Source organism: Alosa sapidissima, chromosome 15 (genome assembly GCF_018492685.1).
Source record: "Alosa sapidissima isolate fAloSap1 chromosome 15, fAloSap1.pri, whole genome shotgun sequence".
NCBI lineage: Eukaryota > Metazoa > Chordata > Actinopteri > Clupeiformes > Clupeidae > Alosa > Alosa sapidissima.
In genome coordinates this window covers 4375596-4396257 of record NC_055971.1, presented here as the reverse complement: position 1 = coordinate 4396257, position 20662 = coordinate 4375596, and the positions used below count along the sequence as shown (strand labels likewise).

At 40.4% G+C, this 20662-nt stretch overlaps 2 long non-coding RNA genes across 2 annotated transcripts; one reads left to right on the top strand and one right to left on the bottom strand.

Moving 5' to 3' along the window:
• The first annotated feature begins 92 nt into the window (after positions 1–92).
• Positions 93–19026, top strand: LOC121684635. Its single transcript, XR_006023162.1, has 3 exons — positions 93–180; positions 11259–11260; positions 19015–19026. It is a non-coding gene; the product is annotated as an uncharacterized LOC121684635 (long non-coding RNA).
• LOC121684634 lies at positions 1421–1803 on the bottom strand. Its single transcript, XR_006023161.1, has 3 exons — positions 1687–1803; positions 1543–1562; positions 1421–1475 (listed from the first exon to the last, which is right to left on the bottom strand). It is a non-coding gene; the product is annotated as an uncharacterized LOC121684634 (long non-coding RNA).
• Positions 19027–20662: the final 1636 nt, after the last annotated feature.

Genomic DNA, 20662 nt, shown 5'->3' with positions numbered 1-20662 from the left:
AGATACTTAATTATGCAAGTTGAGTCAACTCAGTTTCTTAAGTTTGTTAGGTGAAATTCCCAAATTAGTTGTGAAAACTTGTTATAATGAGTTTTACTACACTATTTGATTATTTGAGTTCTGTTTAGTCAGAAAAGTTATTTGGCAGTACTAAAGGCAAGTTGTATTTTTTACAGTGTGGTGACCTATCTGACAGCATACTGCCTAATACTACTACTAAAACAATCCATTTACTCTTCCACAAAACCCAACATAGGCTAATCAAGGGTATATGTTTTATACTTTTAGTTTTTATTTGAAATATCTGCATTGATGGGGGCAGTAGGCAAACGTTAGGCCTACTTTCGTTTTGCACTTGTATTCGGTGTAAACAAACAAGCATGCGTGGAAGCCTGGAGTTGTCAGTAGCGTTCTACCTTTGAATAAAATGGGAGTATTACGGGAGGCTACTTTTGTGCCGGTTCACTACAGCTATATTTTGCATATTGCAGCCAAGACAACAACTGGGCTAAAAGGCATGTTAGGTTACCTTTCCTTCTCTCACCGCATTCTCAGAATCTCATCCTGTTCCCCCTATATCCAATGAATTTGGTGGATAGAAGAACTAATTTCTTCAATCTTTGCATCTTGGCTGGCTAGTCTAACTTTCCGCTTTCTCCAGCAGCAGTAGCAGCAAAAAATGTCCTGTCCTGAGTAGTGTCCCGAGACACCCAGACACTGTCCTGTAACACCCAGACACTGTCCCGTGACACCGATGACTGTCCTGTGACACCTAGACACTGTCCCGTGACACCGATGACTGTCCTGTAACACCCAGACACTGTCCCGTGACACCCAGACACTGTCCCGTGACACCTATGACTGTCCTGTGACACCCAGACACTGTCCCGTGACAGTTAGCCACTGTCCCGTGACACCCATGACTGTCCTGTAACACCCAGACACTGTCCCGTGACACCCAGATACTGTCCCGTGACATCTATGACTGTCCTGTGACACCCAGACACTGTCCCGTGACACCGATGACTGTCCTGTGACACCTAGACACTGTCCTGTAACACCCAGACACTGTCCCGTGACACCCAGATACTGTCCCGTGACATCTATGACTGTCCTGTGACACCCAGATACTGTCCCGTGACACCTATGACTGTCCTGTGACACCCAGACACTGTCCCGTGACAGTTAGCCACTGTCCTGTAACACCCAGACACTGTCCCGAGACAGTTAGACACTGTCCCGTGACACCCAGATACTGTCCCGTGACACCTATGACTGTCCTGTGACACCTAGACACTGTCCTGTGACACCTAGACACTGTCCCGTGACATCTATGACTGTCCTGTGACACCCAGACACTGTCCCGTGACACCTATGTCTGTCCTGTAACACCCAGACACTGTCCCGAGACAGTTAGACACTGTCCCGTGACACCCATGACTGTCCTGTAACACCCAGACACTGTCCCGTGACACCTACAGTATGACTGTCCTGTAACACCCAGACACTGTCCCGTGACACCCAGACACTGTCCCGTGACACCTATGACTGTCCTGTGACACCTAGACACTGTCCCGTGACACCTATGACTGTCCTGTGACACCCAGACACTGTCCCGGGACAGTTAGCCACTGTCCCGTGACACCCATGACTGTCCTGTAACACCCAGACACTGTCCCGTGACACCCAGATACTGTCCCGTGACATCTATGACTGTCCTGTGACACCCAGACACTGTCCCGTGACACCGATGACTGTCCTGTGACACCTAGACACTGTCCTGTGACACCAAGCCACTGTCCCTGTCACCAATGACAAATGTTCCAAATGTGAACCACTTTGAGCTGCATTCTGTGAATGAAAGGTGCTATAATTAAGCATTTTGTTATTGTTATTATTATTATGTAGAATCATTTATGTCTTTGAATCATTGTACATGTATGTATGTATGTATGTATGTATGTATCTTAGACATTTTTATTTGTTTTGTTTTAGATAAAAGATGTAAATTGTTTTACATAAAATTGTACATGTAAAAATCCTTCTTTGCTTTATAATTTTTGAATTTTCAAAGTTGTTTGTTAGAATTTTTAATAAAGATGACTTGTGCTTTAAAGTAGTAGCTCTGGATTTGTGTTTTGTTATCAAGTAATGTTCAAGCACAGCTGACATTCAGCCAACACTCAGTCAGATCAGTTAGTGTGTGGGCCAGTGCATGCCCGGGGACCCAGGCAACCCTCAGCCAACACTTTGATAAACACACCTGGGCCGACAGATAGATTGATGCTTTATTTGTCATTCACACAACATGGGAGTATGAAGAGAAAAAAATATCAAGTACTATAGTGAATAATAAATAAATACAATATAACATAACATAAGTGCTTGTTTATGGAAGTCCACAACAACCGTCTCCTTGGTCTTGGTGAGTTTGTTTTCCTTGCATAACAAAACAATAAGTCATTTTACGGCGTATGGGCCACACTTGGGGCAGAGCAAATCTTTATGTCAGTTTCCACTGATTGGGCCATGGCTGGGCATGGGCAAGGATGGGCAGTATTTCTAATACATGTATTTAAAATATGTATTTCAAATACAAAATACTATTTTGTAATTTGTATTTTATTGAGATGATGAAAATGCCTTCGTATTTTGTATCAAAATACTTCAGTGTTGTGTATTTTTGTATTTTCAAAATACTTTAAAATACTTTCTGTGAAACACTGTGATGACATCTATCTAACTATCTATACTGTAAAGCACGAAATGTCTGTCTCTGTCTGTTTGTGGCACCCTTGCATGGTCAAGCCCCTCTGTTCCAGTAGAGCGTTTATTTTCCTTTGCTGGAATGATTAACAGGCCCCATAGGCGTTGTCTGAATGCAAAACTGTTTGAGAAGTTAGTTGTGCTTAAAGGCATCAACTGAGGAGACACGACTAGCTAAGGTTACACACACTCCTTTGCTCACATAAGGACAGCACAAGGACTTGAGTTCACAAGTTTATATTAACACTTGAGTTGCTATTTTCCTTTCTTTGTTCTAAACTTTCCATCACATTTGGTGCCTCTGCTTAGCCACTTCATAAATGTGTTAGAATTAGTTCTGTACTTTAAAGAACATTTCGAGCGATCACATAGCCTATGTTCAATGTTGCAATATTATCAGAAGGCCCTATGTGCAATTTGCTTTTGAGCAGGATCCTATAAGAACATTTCAAAATGAATGGAATGACAGTGATGACATTTTGCACTCAGCTGTAGCCTAGGCCTGCTAGTGGTGAGTCTGTTATAGTCTATTTATATTACTTGTATTGTAGCTTATGCAAATTATATTAAACACTGTGTGCTATAGTCTATTAAACACTATAGGCTATGACCGCTATGTTCTTGCACTATTTCCCCCATGATATTGTTTCAGTTATCCAAAAGGCTCGAAGGATGCTCTTTATTATATGGCAATTTTGGAAAAATAACTAATAAAAGTGAGGTGAGGTGCCCCCCCACCCATTGTTCTCTGGCGCCGACCCTGGCAGAGGTTTATATTGGGATGTCTAACATGAGGGGTCCACATATCTAATCTGTTGACTGATTATGGAAGGAGTCTCTTGCTTTCAGATGTTTTTCCAGGTAGTGTACAAGGGAAGGGATTGACGAAAAAGGCTTTAGAAAGAAGTATTTTGTAGTATTTTGAAAATACAAAAATACAGTATTTTATTTTGATACATTTTTTGGCTGCTGTATTTTGTAGCTTATTTTGATACATTTTTAAGGTGGGTATTTGGTATTTTATTTGGAAATACATTTTGATGTATTTGTGCCTATCCCTGACCGTGCTGTGAATACAGCATTAAGATGCTAGGGCCAGGCTAAAGAGCTTGAGATTCAGAGAACCTGCATGGTTGTGCTCATCCTGTCAGAAAATAGCAATTTGATCAGTGATCATGCATCATACTGTATCAGCGCAAGCTTGGTTTGAAACTGGTTTCTGGGGATGGGGTTTACACTATCCTTCACTGGGCTAGTGCCTGCTGTGTTAATATGACCGTGCTGATGCTAACAGCTGCAGCTCCCTCAAATCTATATAGGTTCTCATGCATATTAGGCTAGCTTTTGCCAATGAAAATTAATGCAACATAAAAAAACAGTAGGCTACTGCTCCTAACTGAAGAAACGTTTACGTTACTGTGAGGAAATTATTATTATCATTGTATAACCATTTGTGTAAGCAGAAATATTGTTGTGCTGAGTTCTAAGAACAAAGAGTTCAAGTTAAATGTTGTTGTGCTGAGTTCTAAGAACAGAGAGTTCAAGTTAAATGTTGTTGTGCTGAGTTCTAAGAACAGAGAGTACAAGTTAAGTGTGCACCCAGACAGACAGAAACTGCACCGTCTGTGTGTGTGTGGGTGAGATAAGACTATGTCACAATGAAGTCGCTATGTCTTGCTTCCTATTATCTGTGTGCATCTGTACAATAAAAGACACAGCTTTTGGGCTGCAGAGTCAGAGACTGATGGTGTGAGGAATTCTTCCTTACATTAGCAGGCTCTCCTCTTGGTACCAGAGTTTGTGGACAAAGCCATACTACGTGTTGTGGTTCTTGTATCTATATGTTGGGGTTAAATTCCCAGACAGTTACCAACACTGTTAACAACAAACTCAGCTTCACTGCTGCAAACAAAGTTGGCTGTATGCTTCGCCATATAACGAACCAGCTAGCCTTGTGATAACAAAATCTTTACCTTTTGTTTAGTCCACTGAAAGTTATCCACATATGAAACGATTAAATACACAGTTATGGAGGAATTGTTTTGGGAAACAGTTGCACTATATCCCACTTTTGCTGCCTTTAAGCCACTTAAATCCATAGCCTAGATGAGCATTGCGCATACATTACAACTGACGTGATGGTGAAGCTAAATGCCCAAGAAATGTCATGTCATAAAAGTTGTAGGCCTACTAAACGCAAAAACTTAATGACAGCTTGTTCGTGGTGGTGTAGTGATGCCTAATTGAAATGGGATAGGCAAGGGTTATCTTATATTCGGCTATTACGTGTGGCACATTTATTGGGCTTTTAGCCTCTTTTAATTTATTTGATGAGGAACTGATAAAGACTGAGCAGCAGAAAAGTCATAGTCGATACATAAATCGTTTATTATTATAATTAGGCTATTGATAGCCTACTATTACTGTTATTATTATTATTATTCGGATGAGGCAAAGGAATGTAAATCTGAGTCTGAAATGTTGGCTACAAACAGTCTATACTGCTGTAACTGCACTGCTGCTATTATTAATTGTTAATTTCCGGGAACTATTTGAGGCTTCCATTAGGTGCCATTGTTTGGAACATGTAAATGGAACATTAGCGTCAATGGAGTTGTCGCAACTCTACCTTTATATGGCTTTGGGCCAGGCCACCTGCATCAACTGTCAGTTTCTCAGGCTTTAAGCATACAGTCTCATTCTATTAAGACTACACATTCTGTTCAACTGTTTCCTCTGTCCAAAAGTGTTTCAAAATAAAAGTCCTCACTACAATAATTCCCTATTAAATAATTTAACCATTTAAACTATCCACCTATTTAACTGTTCAGTCATTCCAACTATATTAAACCTCATCTACCTAGCAAATAATTTAACCTTTTGAACTATCCACGTATTTAACTGTTCAGTCATTCCAACTATATTAAACCTCATCTACCTAGCAAATCATTTTACCATTTAAATTATCCACCTATTTAACTGTTCAGTCATTCCAACTATATTAAACCTCATCTACCTAGTTCAGTCCTTCCAACTATATTAAACCTCATCTACCTAGCAAATAATTTAACCATTTAAACTATCCACCTATTTAACTGTTCAGTCATTCCAACTATTAAATCTCATCTACCTAGCAACCAGCATAGCAACCACCACAACTAACCTAGCAACAGCCTAGCAACCACCTCATGTACCCTAGCAACAGCCTAGCAACCATGTCAAATACCCTAGCAACAGCCTAGCAACCACTTCCACATTTACAACCTAGCAACCAACATAACAACCAATGAGCTTAACCTAGCAACCAGCATAGCAACCACCACAAGTACCCTAGCAACAGCATAACAACCACCATAACTACCCTAGCAACAACCTAGCAACCATGTCAAATATCCTAGCAACAGCCTAGCAACCACTTCCACTGTTACAACCTAGCAACCAACATAGCAACCAATGAGTCTAACCTAGCAACCAGCATAGCAACCACCACAACTAACCTAGCAACAGCCTAGCAGTTATTATTACTGTTATTATTATTATTATTCGGATGAGGCAAAGGAATGTAAATCTGAGTCTGAAATGTTGGCTACAAACAGTCTATACTGCTGTAACTGCACTGCTGCTATTATTAATTGTTAACTTCCGGTAACTATTTGAGGCTTCCATTAGCTGCCATTGTTTGGAACATGTAAATGGAACATTAGCGTCAATGGAGTTGTCGCAACTCTACCTTTATATGGCTTTGGGCCAGGCCACCTGCATCAACTGTCAGTTTCTCAGGCTTTAAGCATACAGTCTCATTCTATTAAGACTACGTATGCTGTTCAACTGTTTCCTCTGTCCAAAAGTGTTTCAAAATAAAAGTCCTCACTACAATAATTCCCTATTAAATAATTTAACCATTTAAACTATCCACCTATTTAACTGTTCAGTCATTCCAACTATAATAAACCTCATTTACCAAGCAAATAATTTAACCTTTTAAACTATCCACCTAATTAACTGTTCAGTCATTCCAACTATATTAAACCTCATCTACCTAGCAAATAATTTAACCATTTAAACTATCCACCTATTTAACTGTTCAGTCATTCCAACTATATTAAACCTCATCTACCTAGCAAATAATTGTATCCTTTTAAACTATCCACCTATTTAACTGTTCAGTCATTCCAACTATATTAAAGGTGCCATGTGTAATATCCGCCAAAAATCAATTCATACTCCACATTCCATAAAAGATGGAGGCAGTATACCTCCAGAAAGTGAGTTGGTCTACCCTAGAGTAACAACCGAGAAACGTGTATTGCAGTTTGGCTGGCGGTTATGTTGCCCGCATACCGCCTCCCATGGCCGAAGCTGGTATTATGACACCTGTCGGGCTGTGACTAGTAATTTAGCATGCTAATTCTGGTTGATATCTCTGCAGCACTATACCTTGCCATTTTTTTAATGACATCATCACCCTTATTTCTTCTCATTCTTTTGATGCGTGTAGCTCATTTTTTGGATATTTTTACCTCAATTCTTACACATGGCACCTTTAAACCTCATCTACCAAGCAAATAAGTTAACCATCGCAAATAATTTAACCTTTTAAACTATCCACCTATTTAACTGTTCAGTCATTCCAACTATATTAAACCTCATCTACCTAGTTCAGTCATTCCAACTATATTAAACCTCATCTACCTAGCAAATAATTTAACCATTTAAACTATCCACCTATTTAACTGTTCAGTCATTCCAACTATTAAACCTCATCTACCTAGCAACCAGCATAGCAACCACCACAACTAACCTAGCAACAGCCTAGCAACCACCTCATGTACCCTAGCAACAGCCTAGCAACCATGTCAAATACCCTAGCAACAGTCTAGCAACCACTTCCACATTTACAACCTAGCAACCAACATAACAACCAATGAGCTTAACCTAGCAACCAGCATAGCAACCACCACAAGTACCCTAGCAACAGCATAACAACCACCATAACTACCCTAGCAACAACCTAGCAACCATGTCAAATACCCTAGCAACAGCCTAGCAACCACTTCCACTGTTACAACCTAGCAACCAACATAGCAACCAATGAGTCTAACCTAGCAACCAGCATAGCAACCACCACAACTAACCTAGCAACAGCCTAGCAACCACCTCATGTACCCTAGCAACAGCCTAGCAACCATGTCAAATACCCAGGCAACAGCCTAGCAACCAACATAGCAACGAATGAGTTTAACCTAGCAACCAGCATAGCAACCACCACAACTAACCTAGCAACAGCCTAGCCTAGCAACCACCTCATGTACCCTAGCAACAACATAGCAACCATGTCAAATATCCTAGCAACAGCCTAGCAACCACTTCCACAGTTACAACCTAGCAACCAACATAACAACCAATGAGTTTAACCTAGCAACAAGCATAGCAACCACCACAACTAACCTAGCAACAGCCTAGCAACCACTTAAAGAACCCTAGCAACAGCCTAGCAACCATGTCAAATACCCAGGCAACAGCCTAGCAACCACTTTCACAGTTACAACCTAGTAACCAATATAGCAACCAATGAGTTTAACCTAGCAACCAACATAGCAACCACCACAACTAACCTAGCAACAGCCTAGCAACCACCTCATGTACCCTAGCAACAACATAGCAACCATGTCAAATATCCTAGCAACAGCCTAGCAACCACTTCCACAGTTACAACCTAGCAACCAATATAGCAACCAATGAGTTTAACCTAGCAACCAGCATACCAACCACCACAACTAACCTAGCAACAGCCTAGCAACCACTTCAAGTACTCTAGCAACAGCAACACTCTAGCAACAGCATAGCAACCTGTATCAGATTCCAAAAATAATTCCGTGGAAATGCATGGATTCTAGTGACTGCTCCTGAAAGAAACTGGAATCCAGGCATTTCCACTGAATTATTTTTGGAATCTGATCCCTTATCATACCTGTTCATTCTTACTTGTCGCTCGACTTATCGTGACTAAATTCAAGATGGCTGCAAACGCTAAACTTCGTGAAGATACTGTCTGTATAAATCGTCTTGTAAGTAAACTACCAGTGCTTTTTCAAAGTTCTCAATGTCTCGTTTTAAATGTCAGGGCCCTCGGAAGTCTACCAATGAAGTGTGGAGATACATTGAGCCTCGTAAATGGTGTAAAACAGTGATTTATTTGCATGGCTAGCCCGATGCCGAAGCACCACCATTGAAAAAGCTGTTGGTAGCATCGGCTAACTAGCGCCAGATTTTGGAGTGCAGGGGACAAGCCGAGATGGGCTATAAGACATACGTTCACACTCGGTATCATGTTTCAACACACTTTAGGTCAATATCACACCGGAATTCTCCTTTAAACTATCCACCTATATTAAACCTCATCTACCTAGCAAATAATTTAACCATTTAAACTATCCACCTATTTAACTGTTCAGTCATTCCAACTATATTAAACCTTATCTACCTTGCAAATTATTTAACCTTTTAAACTATCCACGTATTTAACTGTTCAGTCATTTCAACTATATTAAACCTCATCTACCTAGCAAATAATTTAACCTTTTAAACTATCCACGTATTTAACTGTTCAGTCATTCCAACTATACTAAACCTCATCTACCTAGTTCAGTCATTCCAACTATATTAAACCTCATCTACCTAGCAAATCATTTTATCCTTTTAAACTATCCACCTATTTAACTGTTCAGTCATTCCAACTATATTAAACCTCATCTACCAAGCAAATAAGTTAACCATTTAAACTATCCACCTATTTAACTGTTCAGTCATTCCAACTATATTAAACCTAATCTACCTAGCAAATCAGTCATTACAACTATATTACACCTAATCTACCTAGTTCAGTCATTCCAACTATATTAAACTTCATCTACCTAGCAAATAATTTAACCTTTTAACCTATCCACCTATTTAACTGTTCAGTCATTCCAACTATTAAACCTCATCTACCTAGCAACCAATATAGCAACCATGTCAAATACCCTACAAACAGCCTAGCAACCACTTCCACAGTTACAATCTAGCAACCAATATAGTAGCCAATGAGTTTAATCTAGCAACCAGCATAGCAACCACCACAACTAACCTAGCAACAGCCTAGCAACCACCTCTAGTACCCTAGCAACAGCCTAGCAACCAACATAGCAACCAATGAGTTTAACCTAGCAACCAGCATAGCAACCACCACAACTAACCTAGCAACAGCCTAGAAACCACCTCAAGTACCCTAGCAACTATGTCAAATACCCTAGCAACAGCCTAGCAACCACTTCCACTGTTACAACCTAGCAACCAACATAGCAACCAATGAGTCTAACCTAGCAACCAGCATAGCAACCACCACAAGTAACCTAGCATCAGCCTAGCAACCACCTCAGGTACCCTAGCAACAGCCTATCAACCATGTCAGATACCCTAGCAAGAGCTTAGCAACCATGTCGAATATCCTAGTAACAGCCTAGCAACCATGTCAAATACCCTAGCAACAGCCTAGCAACCACCACAACTTCAACCTAGCAACCACCATAGCAACCAACAGGATTACCTAAGCAACCAGCATAGCAACCACTTAATTTGGCATAACAACCAACATATGTACCCTAGCAACACTATTGCAACTATATCTGCATTATTTGTTTTTACTCTGTATGATATTTTACATCATATTTTTTGCATTTTCATGCACTGTATTTCCTTCAGGAAATGCTTGTCTAGTTCTTCTTCTAATACTTTTTGTGCGTTTAATGCAGCTTCAACCGTTTAACTTAGAAACTTCATTCATTACATTACATTACATTACATTTGGCTGACGCTTTTTAACCAAAGCGACTAACAACATGGTAAACAGTAAGTTTTAGAACAATTCTCACAATTTTAGGACAGTTTAAAAAAAACATTAGAGTACAGTAAGAGTAAGTGCGTCGGTGAGTGCTGTTTTTAACAGTTACTTGTCAGTTTAAAAGGCTGGTGAGTGCTAGGATCAGTAAGACTTGTTGTAAGTGTTGCTATGAGAGTAGATGTTCTCTAAAGAGCTGGGTCTTCAGGAGTTTTTTGAAAGTGGAAAAGGATGTCCCTGCCCTTGTAGGAACTGGCAGTGTGTTCCACCAACGAGGAACAACAGATGAGAAAAGTTTGGATTGGCTTGAGCGTACCGGTGGTAGAGCTAGGCGTCGTTCGTCAGAGGAGCGCAGCGGTCTGGAGGTAGTGTAAGTCTGTATGAGGGCATTCAAGTAGGTGGGAGCAGAACCGGAGACTACTTTGTAGGCAAGCGTTAGAGACTTGAATTTGATGCGGGCCGCCATAGGTAGCCAGTGTAGCTGGATGAGCAGCGGGGTAACATGTGCCCTTTTGGGTTGGTTGTAGACCAGGCGCGCCGCCGCGTTCTGGATCATCTGAAGTGGTTTCACTGCGCAGGCTGGGAGACCTGTCAGGAGGGCATTGCAGTAGTCGAGTCGTGAGATGACTATTGCCTGAACCAGGAGTTGGGTAGCATCTTGAGTCAGGTAAGTCCTGATTTTCCGTATGTTGTAGAGTGCAAAACGGCATGACCGGGCGACTGAGGCAACATGATCCGAGAAGTTTAGTTGGTTGTCAAGAACAACTCCTAGATTTCTTGCAGTCCTGGTCGGTGAAACAGACAGGGAGTCAAATTTGATGTTGATGTCGTGGTGTATGGTAGGTTTAGCTGGGATGACCAGCAGTTCAGTCTTTGAGAGGTTCAGCTGGAGGTGGTGTGCCTTCATCCATGTAGCTATGTCTGAAAGGCAATCCGAGATCCGTGCTGAAACCAGGGGGTCGTCAGGTGGAAAGGACAGATAGAGCTGTGTGTCGTCTGCATAGCAGTGGTATGAGAAGCCGTGCGAACGGATAATCTGTCCCAAGGAGGTGGTGTAGATAGCAAAGAGGAGGGGGCCCAGCACTGAGCCCTGGGGGACCCCTGTGGTGAGATGGTGAGGTGCGGATAGCTGACCAAGCCAAGATACGTTAAACGAGCGTCCTGTGAGGTAGGATTCAAACCAGGAGAGAGCAGAACCGGAGATTCCCATGTCAGCGAGTATAGAGAGAAGGATACGGTGATTAACCGTGTCAAAGGCAGCCGATAAGTCAAGCAGAATGAGTACTGATGACCGAGCGGTCGCCCTGGCTTCTTTTAAGGCTTCTGTTACAGACAGCAGAGCCGTTTCGGTAGAGTGGCCGCTTTTGAACCCAGACTGATTTGGATCCAGAAGGTTGTTCTGTGAAAGGAAGTCAGAGACCTGTTTGGAGACTGCTCGTTCAATGCCTTTGGATAGGAAAGGCAGTAGTGAGACAGGGCGGTAGTTCTCGACTTGAGCAGGGTTGAGAGAAGCTTTCTTAAGTAACGGTGTTACCCGGGCCATTTTGAACGCTGTTGGAAATGTGCCGGAGGTTAGCGAGGCATTGATCACATGTGTGATAGCTGGAGCGATGGTCGGGCTGATGGACTGAAGTAGGCTCGTAGGTATAGGGTCCAGCGAGCATGTGGTAGGACGGCTGCATGTCAGGAGTCTGGACACTTCACTCTCGGAGAGAAGCGTGAATGCTGAAAAAGATGTTCCAGCAGTCCCTAGAGGTTGTAGGAGTGCGGTATCTGAGTCAGATGCGTTGAGTGGGCATGTAGAGAATTGACTGCTGATTGCCGCCACTTTGTTTGTAAAAAATGAGGCGAGGGTATCTGCAGTAAGGCTGGATGGAGGAGGAGGCAGATGAGGGTTGAGTAGCGATTTGAAGGTTGAGAAAAGTTTTCGAGTGTCTGTAGCGCTGTTGATTTTGTCATGGTAGAAAGCAGTCTTAGCAGCAGTGATGCTGGCTGAGAAGGAGGTCAGGAGTGTCTGTTAGTTTTTGAGGTCGTCAGCTAGTTTGGATTTGTGCCATTTCCTCTCCGCGGCTCTGAGTTTGGTGCGCTGCGATCGGAGGGTATCATTTAGCCATGGATGAGAATGTTTGGATCGAGCTGGCCTTGTGGTAAGAGGGCACAGCTCGTCTAGACACGAGGTCAGTGTGGAGCAGAGCGAGTCAGTGGCTTCATTAACCTCCAGAGAGGAGAAGGTGTTGAGTGGAGGTAGACCGGAGGCAACCACAGAGGAGAAGTGCGTTGGAGACAGGTTCCGGATGTTGCGGCGGAACGTGACCATCGGCTGAGGAGCCGGAGGCTGTTCTGACAGGCTGACGTTGAACTGGATGAAGAAGTGGTCAAACTGAGTTGGGTAGGTCTTACTTATGTGACTTCAGCTATGTTATTTTCAACTTTGTAACTTTTATACTTTTTAAACTATTAATTAAAAACTACTAAAATGTCCCTATAGACTTAACATTGGATTATGACATCACAATAGCAATTAGAATCCTATGCCAGGTGTTCAGGCCACCTGCAGCAACTGTCTCAGGCTTTAAGCATACAATATGGCTGTATTAAGACTACAGATCCTGTTCAACTGCTTCCTGTGCCCACAACTGTTTCAAAATAAAAGTCCCTTTAAACTATCCAACTTTTTAACTGTTCAACTATTGTCAACTGTTTAACTGTTAAACTGTTAGTGTTAATTTCGTCAGACGAGACGAGAGGAAATATGTTCGTCAACGACCTTTTTTTTCATGACTAAGACGAGATGATGACGAGACGGCAGTAATGTCCTGAAACACTGACTAAGACTATCTTAAGATACATTATTGTTGACGAAAAAAGACGAGACTAAAATGTTTTGCATGAAATAAAAACTAAGATGAAATCTCCCTTCATGTTCGTCTACAAAATGAGAAGACAGAATATCTAGCTGTTATGTTTTCAAAATATTCCGAATGAGTTCATACGCAACAGCTTTCCTGTAGGCTAGTCTACGTGCTGCTGCTGCAACCCTGTGGCTGCAACACGAAACTACATGGAACAAGAACACTGGAGATTTCTGCCAGAGTTAGCAAGCTAACTACCTAAGCTTTATGCCACAATGCTACATACCCAGAAGTTGAAGCTTCTCTCATACAAATTAACATCCCCCAGAATGTCCATACGAAAATGTTCAGCATGTAATGTCAACTATTCATCTAGTTAGACTGATGATGCAAAGTTTGTAAGCTAATATGGAAAGTTCGCTAGCAAGTTAGCTATGGCTAAGATGGAGAGTCTGTTTGGGGAATGTGTTGTGTTTGGGCGCATATCGCCATCTAGCGAGGCGGAGTCAAACATTAATAGTTTGGCCTACGACAGTGTTTTTCATTTTCAAGACCACTTAACTAACCCTAGCTAAAAAAAAAAAAAAAAAGATTAGACCTACTTCAACAGTAGCCTATAATTAGTCTACACAATAGGCCTGAACCACCTTGCTTATTGTATTTGCACTTTGCTTATTGTGTCAGAGGATTCATACTGTATGATTTAAATTGGCATATCTTACATAGACAGTGTTGCAGAACTGTTTGGATTTACATACAAGTTATATTGCAAACAACTCATCTATATTATATTTTACCACGTCAGCTCGCGGACCACTTGGGATAGCTTGCAGACCACCAGTGATCCCCGGACCACACTTTGAGAAACACTGGTCTACGAATATGACAGTGGTCCAGTCAAATCTTTTACTGTCTATGGTCAAATCCCAGCCGAGCTATAACTGTAGCTCGACTTACCTGTGCATGTAAACATACTGACTGACAAAAAATCAGAATGAGTAATTATAACAGACGAGTAGCCCTGTGGACACACAATATTGTTGGAAAATTGAGATGTGTGAAACACTATTTGACTCAAATGGTAATCAGAAATAATTTGTTATAAAAAAAGACTAAAATGTGTTGACTAAAACTGACTAAGACTAAGATACCTTTAGTTCTTTTGACTAAAACTAGACTAAAATGACGAGACTTTTAGTCGACTAAAACTTGACTAACAAAAATGATAAAAGACTTAACTAAATATGACAAAGACTAAAAAGGACATTTCGTCACAAGACTAAGACTAAATTAAAAATAGGTGACAAAATTAACACTATAACTGTTCTAACTGTCAGTCAACTATGACTCCCATCAACTGTATCCCCTGCCTTCAACTGTTTCAAAATAAAAGTCCTCACTAGCTAGTTAGCTAGTTTACATTATTAGCATTGTTATCATAGTTACCATAATTAGCTTTTTAGCATAACTGCTAAAAATGATTAGCTAAGTTAGCTGAGTCACATGGTTAGCATAGTTAGCATGTTAACATGGTTAACATAGTTAGCATGTTAGCATTTTTAGCAAAACTGCTACAAATTATTAGCTAAGTTAGCTAAGTAACATGGTTAAAATAGTTAGCATGTTAGCATAGGTAGCATAACTGCTAGCAAATATTAGAGCCATTTCAACTGTCAGTTATCGTCAACTATCTATGTATGTACAGTACCCTCCAGAATTATTGGCACCTCTGCTAAAATTGACTAAAAACCTGTATCATACATAATCTGTTGGTGATTTATTGTAATCTCACAATGAAAAAAAATAGGAAAAATCCAACCTTGAAGGGAAGCAAATTTATTCTGAGAAAAAGGAAAATCTCATGAATAAATAAATATTTTCAACAAAATCACGTCGCTCACAATTATTGGCACCCCTGCTTGTAATACCTTCTTAAGCCTCCCTTTGCCAATAAAACGGCTTGTAATATTCTCCAATGATACCCCATAAAGTTGGAGAATAGAAAGCAAGGGATTTAAGGCCGTTCGTCTTTACCCAATCTCCCCAGATTGTCCAGATTCCTAGGTCCACACTTGTGCATTCTCCTCTTTGACTCACCCCACTGTTTTTCTATAGAGTTTAGATCAGGGGACTGAGATGGTAATGACCGAAGCTTGATTTTGTGTTCAGTAAACCATATTTGTTTTGATCTGGACGTTGGTTTGTTGGACGTCGTGCTTTGGTTCATTGACCTGATGAATGATCCAATCATGACCAACATTTAATGTCTTGGCAGAGATTGACAGATTTCCTTTGAAAATGTTCAGGTTTTTCTTGGTGTTCATGATACCATGCACCGTAATTAGGTTCCTAAGGCCTTTGGGAATAAAAACAGCCCCACAATAGCACAGCCCCTCCACCATAACTCTCATTAGGTATGGGGTTCTTTCCAGTATAGTCGTTCTTCTATGTACACTGATAGCAATAGATTTACGGTTAAAATTATTAATAATTTAATTGCCATGTGGCTCTTCTTGGTTTAAAACAAAGACACCCTCCCCTCCCCCAATCAAATGCTAATGTAGTGGTTCAGGTACACAGGACAAAGGATGTTACCTTGATATAATGTATCCATGTGTCGTGAAATGTAAATGTATTCATGTTCGGTATCATTGTGATAGTCTCAGTACAAGGATTGTAATGATTTGATTGTGAGAATGTTTGGAACATTCTATAAGTGATATTTCTGATATATAAGATATCTCTCCTCATGCTATTCAGATAGGTGTGAAGTGGGTGTGAGTAGGTGTGTCTGATGCCAACTGGAGAACCAATCATGTGGGCTTGTTTTGGCGCCATTTTCTTCTTTGTTTAAAGCATTTAAAAGTAACTAAACTGCAATGTTTGTCAGATTTAGATTTAGACTTGGACTTAGACTGAGACTAGAAGGATGTAGAACTGAAGAGAGGGTGATCCAACAGAGGCCATGGCCTGGGCTAGGCCTACATAGACCATAGACCATTTTTTGTACCCTCTCTGCTTGTAACAGAATAAACTTGATTCCTGAGTTTTTCCTGAAGTTTGCCAGTCTAAGATCAATATTAAGTAATTATTCACCACAATTACTTTCAACACCAAACACACCTAAAGTGTTTCTAGCTAAAGAGCGCAATTTTCATTTCATCTGACAATAAACCACACTTCCAGACAAAGCCACTGTAACATTCAGTAACTCCTGCCGTTTACATTGGTAATTAAATGACTGGACAGGCCTTTACCTGGTATGCCCTCTAAATAATCTATTAGCAGTGAGGTCACTTTTGAAATTTTTTTGGGGGATAAGATGATACCTTTTTCTGTCACTTTTAAACAGTGGTTCTTATGGAATTTTTTGCCTTTCTTACCATCCTCCATAATGTGCGTGGGGCAAGATAACCATTGGTCTTTGTCCAAGCATTGTCACATTTCCAGTTGATTACAACCTATTAATCCTTGTTTTAACTGTATATATAGGCATTTTCTAGCCTAGAAATCTAGACGCACCCTAGCAGCAGCAAATTACATTTGCTGCCAGGGAGGGCTAGTCTAGCAACTCTCCGTTGGCTTGTGAGCTCGAAAAAATTAAACTAAAAAGTAAAAAGGCCAATCAAATCGTGTATAGAGTCGTTAGGCGGGCTTAACATAATGATTGATGGCAGAGTTGCAACCGTTTGGCTTGAATTCCCTGCTACTTGAAAACGAATAAGATAGATGTTGCTGTTGGCGAACAGTTTGACACGAGTTAAGCTTTTATTAAGTTGGCAAAAGTTTGAACTAGCCAACTAGCTCCGCTGGTGGAAAACGCATGGGACTCATAGCGCTGTCCTATTGCATGCAGAGGGAATTTGAAAGACAACCGATTATCCCGCCCCTTGGACCTGAGCACTGTAAACGGTGAGTGCCCAGACCCTACATTTTAATGTGGGTCTGGCTCATCAGGCTAGGGCATTTTCAACAAAGTACCTAGTTTTTATAGACATCCCCTGATTTACAAATGTCAACACGCTTTGTTTTTATTTAGATTTAGTGTATTCTCTTGTCTTTCCAATGTTGAAAAATGACTAAAGCCTCTGTGTCACTTTATTTTCATACCTTAGTGAAAAAGAAAGTCATGAACTACTTCTGAAAGTTCAAAGACACTCTGATTAACTTAAATAAGTTGAAATTAGATAGGAAAATGCTTCTGTTAGGTTTTGTATATAGGATTTTTCTAGGGGTGCCAATATTTGTGAGCAACGTGTTTTTGTTAAAAATATTTATTTCTTTATGAGATTTTTTATACCTTATTTTTTATACCTGTTTTTAGTCAACTTTACCAATGGTGCCAATAATTCTGGAGTACTGTATGTGTGTGTGTGTGCCTAATTGTGTGGATGTGTGTGTGTATTTGGTGTGTCTGTGTATGTCAATTTGTCTCCATCGCCTATAGAGCCTGACCAATATGAGATTTTGAAAGCTGATAACCTACCGATTTCGATATTTGAGTTATTCAAAAACTGATATATCGGTCGCTAGTCATTTTTACTAAACTTTTTATATGTAAAAATGTTCTCCCATAACAAGGTTGTAATCAAGGTGGGGCATTATGTATTTGGATAGGCCTAAGTACCTAGAATCCTAATGAAAGGCTCTTCATATACAGTAATTTGTTTAAGAAATAAAATAGTGTATAAAATAGAAAGAATAAGAATGAAATAGGTCTTTGTTCTGTGATAACCACATTGCCATTTTCATCAAACTTGACATTACTCACCCGTTTATAGCCTAGCCTACTCAAGGTTGTGCATGTGTGTCACTCACATAAATGCCCCAGCAGTTTAAAGCTCTTCAAAGCTCATCATCAAACCTAGCACCACCCCCCCCCCCCCCCACACACACACACACACACACACAAACCCCTTTGGTTGATGCCAAAATGTGTCAGCCACACTTTGTTCACCAATATACAATAGCCTACAGGATTTAGGAAAGTGGGACATACACATAATTCATGACACATGTAGAAGCGTTTTCAAAAATATGCAGCGGTTGAATTTGCTTTCTTTTAATGCTCAAGAACATATCAGTAGCCTACATAGCAGTAGCCTGTTTATGATACGTATTTAATACATCTTTCCAAAACAAAATAGCATTTTGGAATTTGTATTTTATTGGGTTGATTTGTATTGAGAATGGTATGGAGGAAGGTAAGACATGTTTAAACGCATGTTAACTCACAAGAGGATGTAGGCTTTAAGAAAATGTATAGATTGGGTGGTTGAATGACCTTTCCCTTAATGCTAGAGGACAACACTGTGTACTTTCATATGCAATACAGGACTGGACTACAAATTATGGTGCGACAAAATAAGAAGGAAGGTGGATCAGTTCACGTTATTTGGCATTTAAAGGGACACCAGGCAACGTTTTTGTGTTAATTAATCATCTTCTTAAGTCGGTATATGGTTAAATGACTCATTACGGGGCGAATGAAGGCTCTCTCGCCCGCCCTACTGCCTGTAGGAAGAATATCCCACTTGCAAGTTCGGTGTATCCTACCCGTCGACCGAAGCCGGATCAGTTTACAGGCTAACGAAACGCTAGAGATTGTTGCAAACGTGTGTATAATGGCAGAGCCGGCGAAGAAGCAGTGAAAACCCTTGACGGAAGACGCAAAGAAAAGGAAAAGAGCTTCAGACCGAGCAAGGGGGAGTTTCGTAGAGAAAAAGCATCAGGCTTGCCTGGTGTCCCTTTAATTTGTATAGTATTCAACTGCTCTACTGTAAGTTTGATGAAGATCCCTGCACCTCTTTGGGAGATATTGTCCAAATACTGTATTTTAAAGGCACACTATGTAGGTTTTTTAGCTTAATATGCAAGTTTTTTAGCTTAATTTACCTTCATTTAACAGCTTCAGTCATTGGAATGGTTATATTACTTTTTTCGGGTTGAATGGTGGCCATCTCGCTTCCCCCTAGCGCCTGTGAGCGGAAAAACCACTCTTGCAACTGTGGGCCGGCGGGCCGACGGCCTCAGTGTCAGGAAGTATAACGAGTGTAACAAATTTCTTTACTGCATTCAAATACACATACACGCCAGGCACCGGCTAGAAAAAGGTAGCGATGGAGTTTCTCAGACATTCGTCATGACAGAGCCAGCAAAAAAGAAGCAAAAACCGAGAAAACAGTAAGGAAATTGCCAATACTGCATAGTTTACCTTTAAGAGCGACCACATGTGACCTTGACCCCCACATTGAGTACTTTATCAGTTCATCAGGCCCTTGTAGTGAATAAGTATGCAAAGTTTCATGAAGGTCCTTCAGCCAGCTTGGGAGATGTTGGAAAATATAATATGTTAAGACATGATATTGGCTTATTGGTTCATTGAAAGCTCATTTTTATTTCTCTGGTTGGAGTTGTAGGCACCTGACATTCTTAATCTACATCAAAAGATGGTTCCAATGATACAGAAAATACCTTTGCTACATTTATTTCCACCTTCAACCCTAATTCTCTTAATAGACATCCCAAAGATCAGCTCTCATGTAGGTCAGAAAACTAATCTTTAAAACATCAATCTTCTCTTTGTTCTGATTTAACATGTCTTCAGTCAGAATGATGAAGTTGCATGAGATCATAATGCTTTTCTTTATATTTCAATTCAACTCAAGGTATGGATCTCAAAAAATTGAAGAGGAGTGCTTCCAGTGAAAAATATTGTAATCAGGCAGCACTTTTTTTGTCAAGAAGAATCATGATCAGACAAGGTGGGTTTGAGTTATGAAAATGGAAAACAGCTTCCTGGTGATCTTGTCATGTTGTAATGCTGGGTGAAAGGGATATTAGGCACTGATAATCCCTGAGGCCATAACATAAATAAAATCATGTTAAAAACAAAACACGCATTAATGATTGTTGCATACAGAATAAACCCTGAGACCAATTTATGTTTGTTCCTCATAACATCTATCACTAAACTACAATACTGCCTACTTTACTCCTACACCATGAATATGGCACATTTTCAAAATATGATGTTACAAAAACATCTAATTACTAAAGAAGATTAAAAAGATGACTCAAAGTCAAGGAGGGAGCAACATTTTTTTTTATTATTACAAGAGCTACTAACTTGTAAGAAAACACATCTGGAAACTACAATCACTTATGG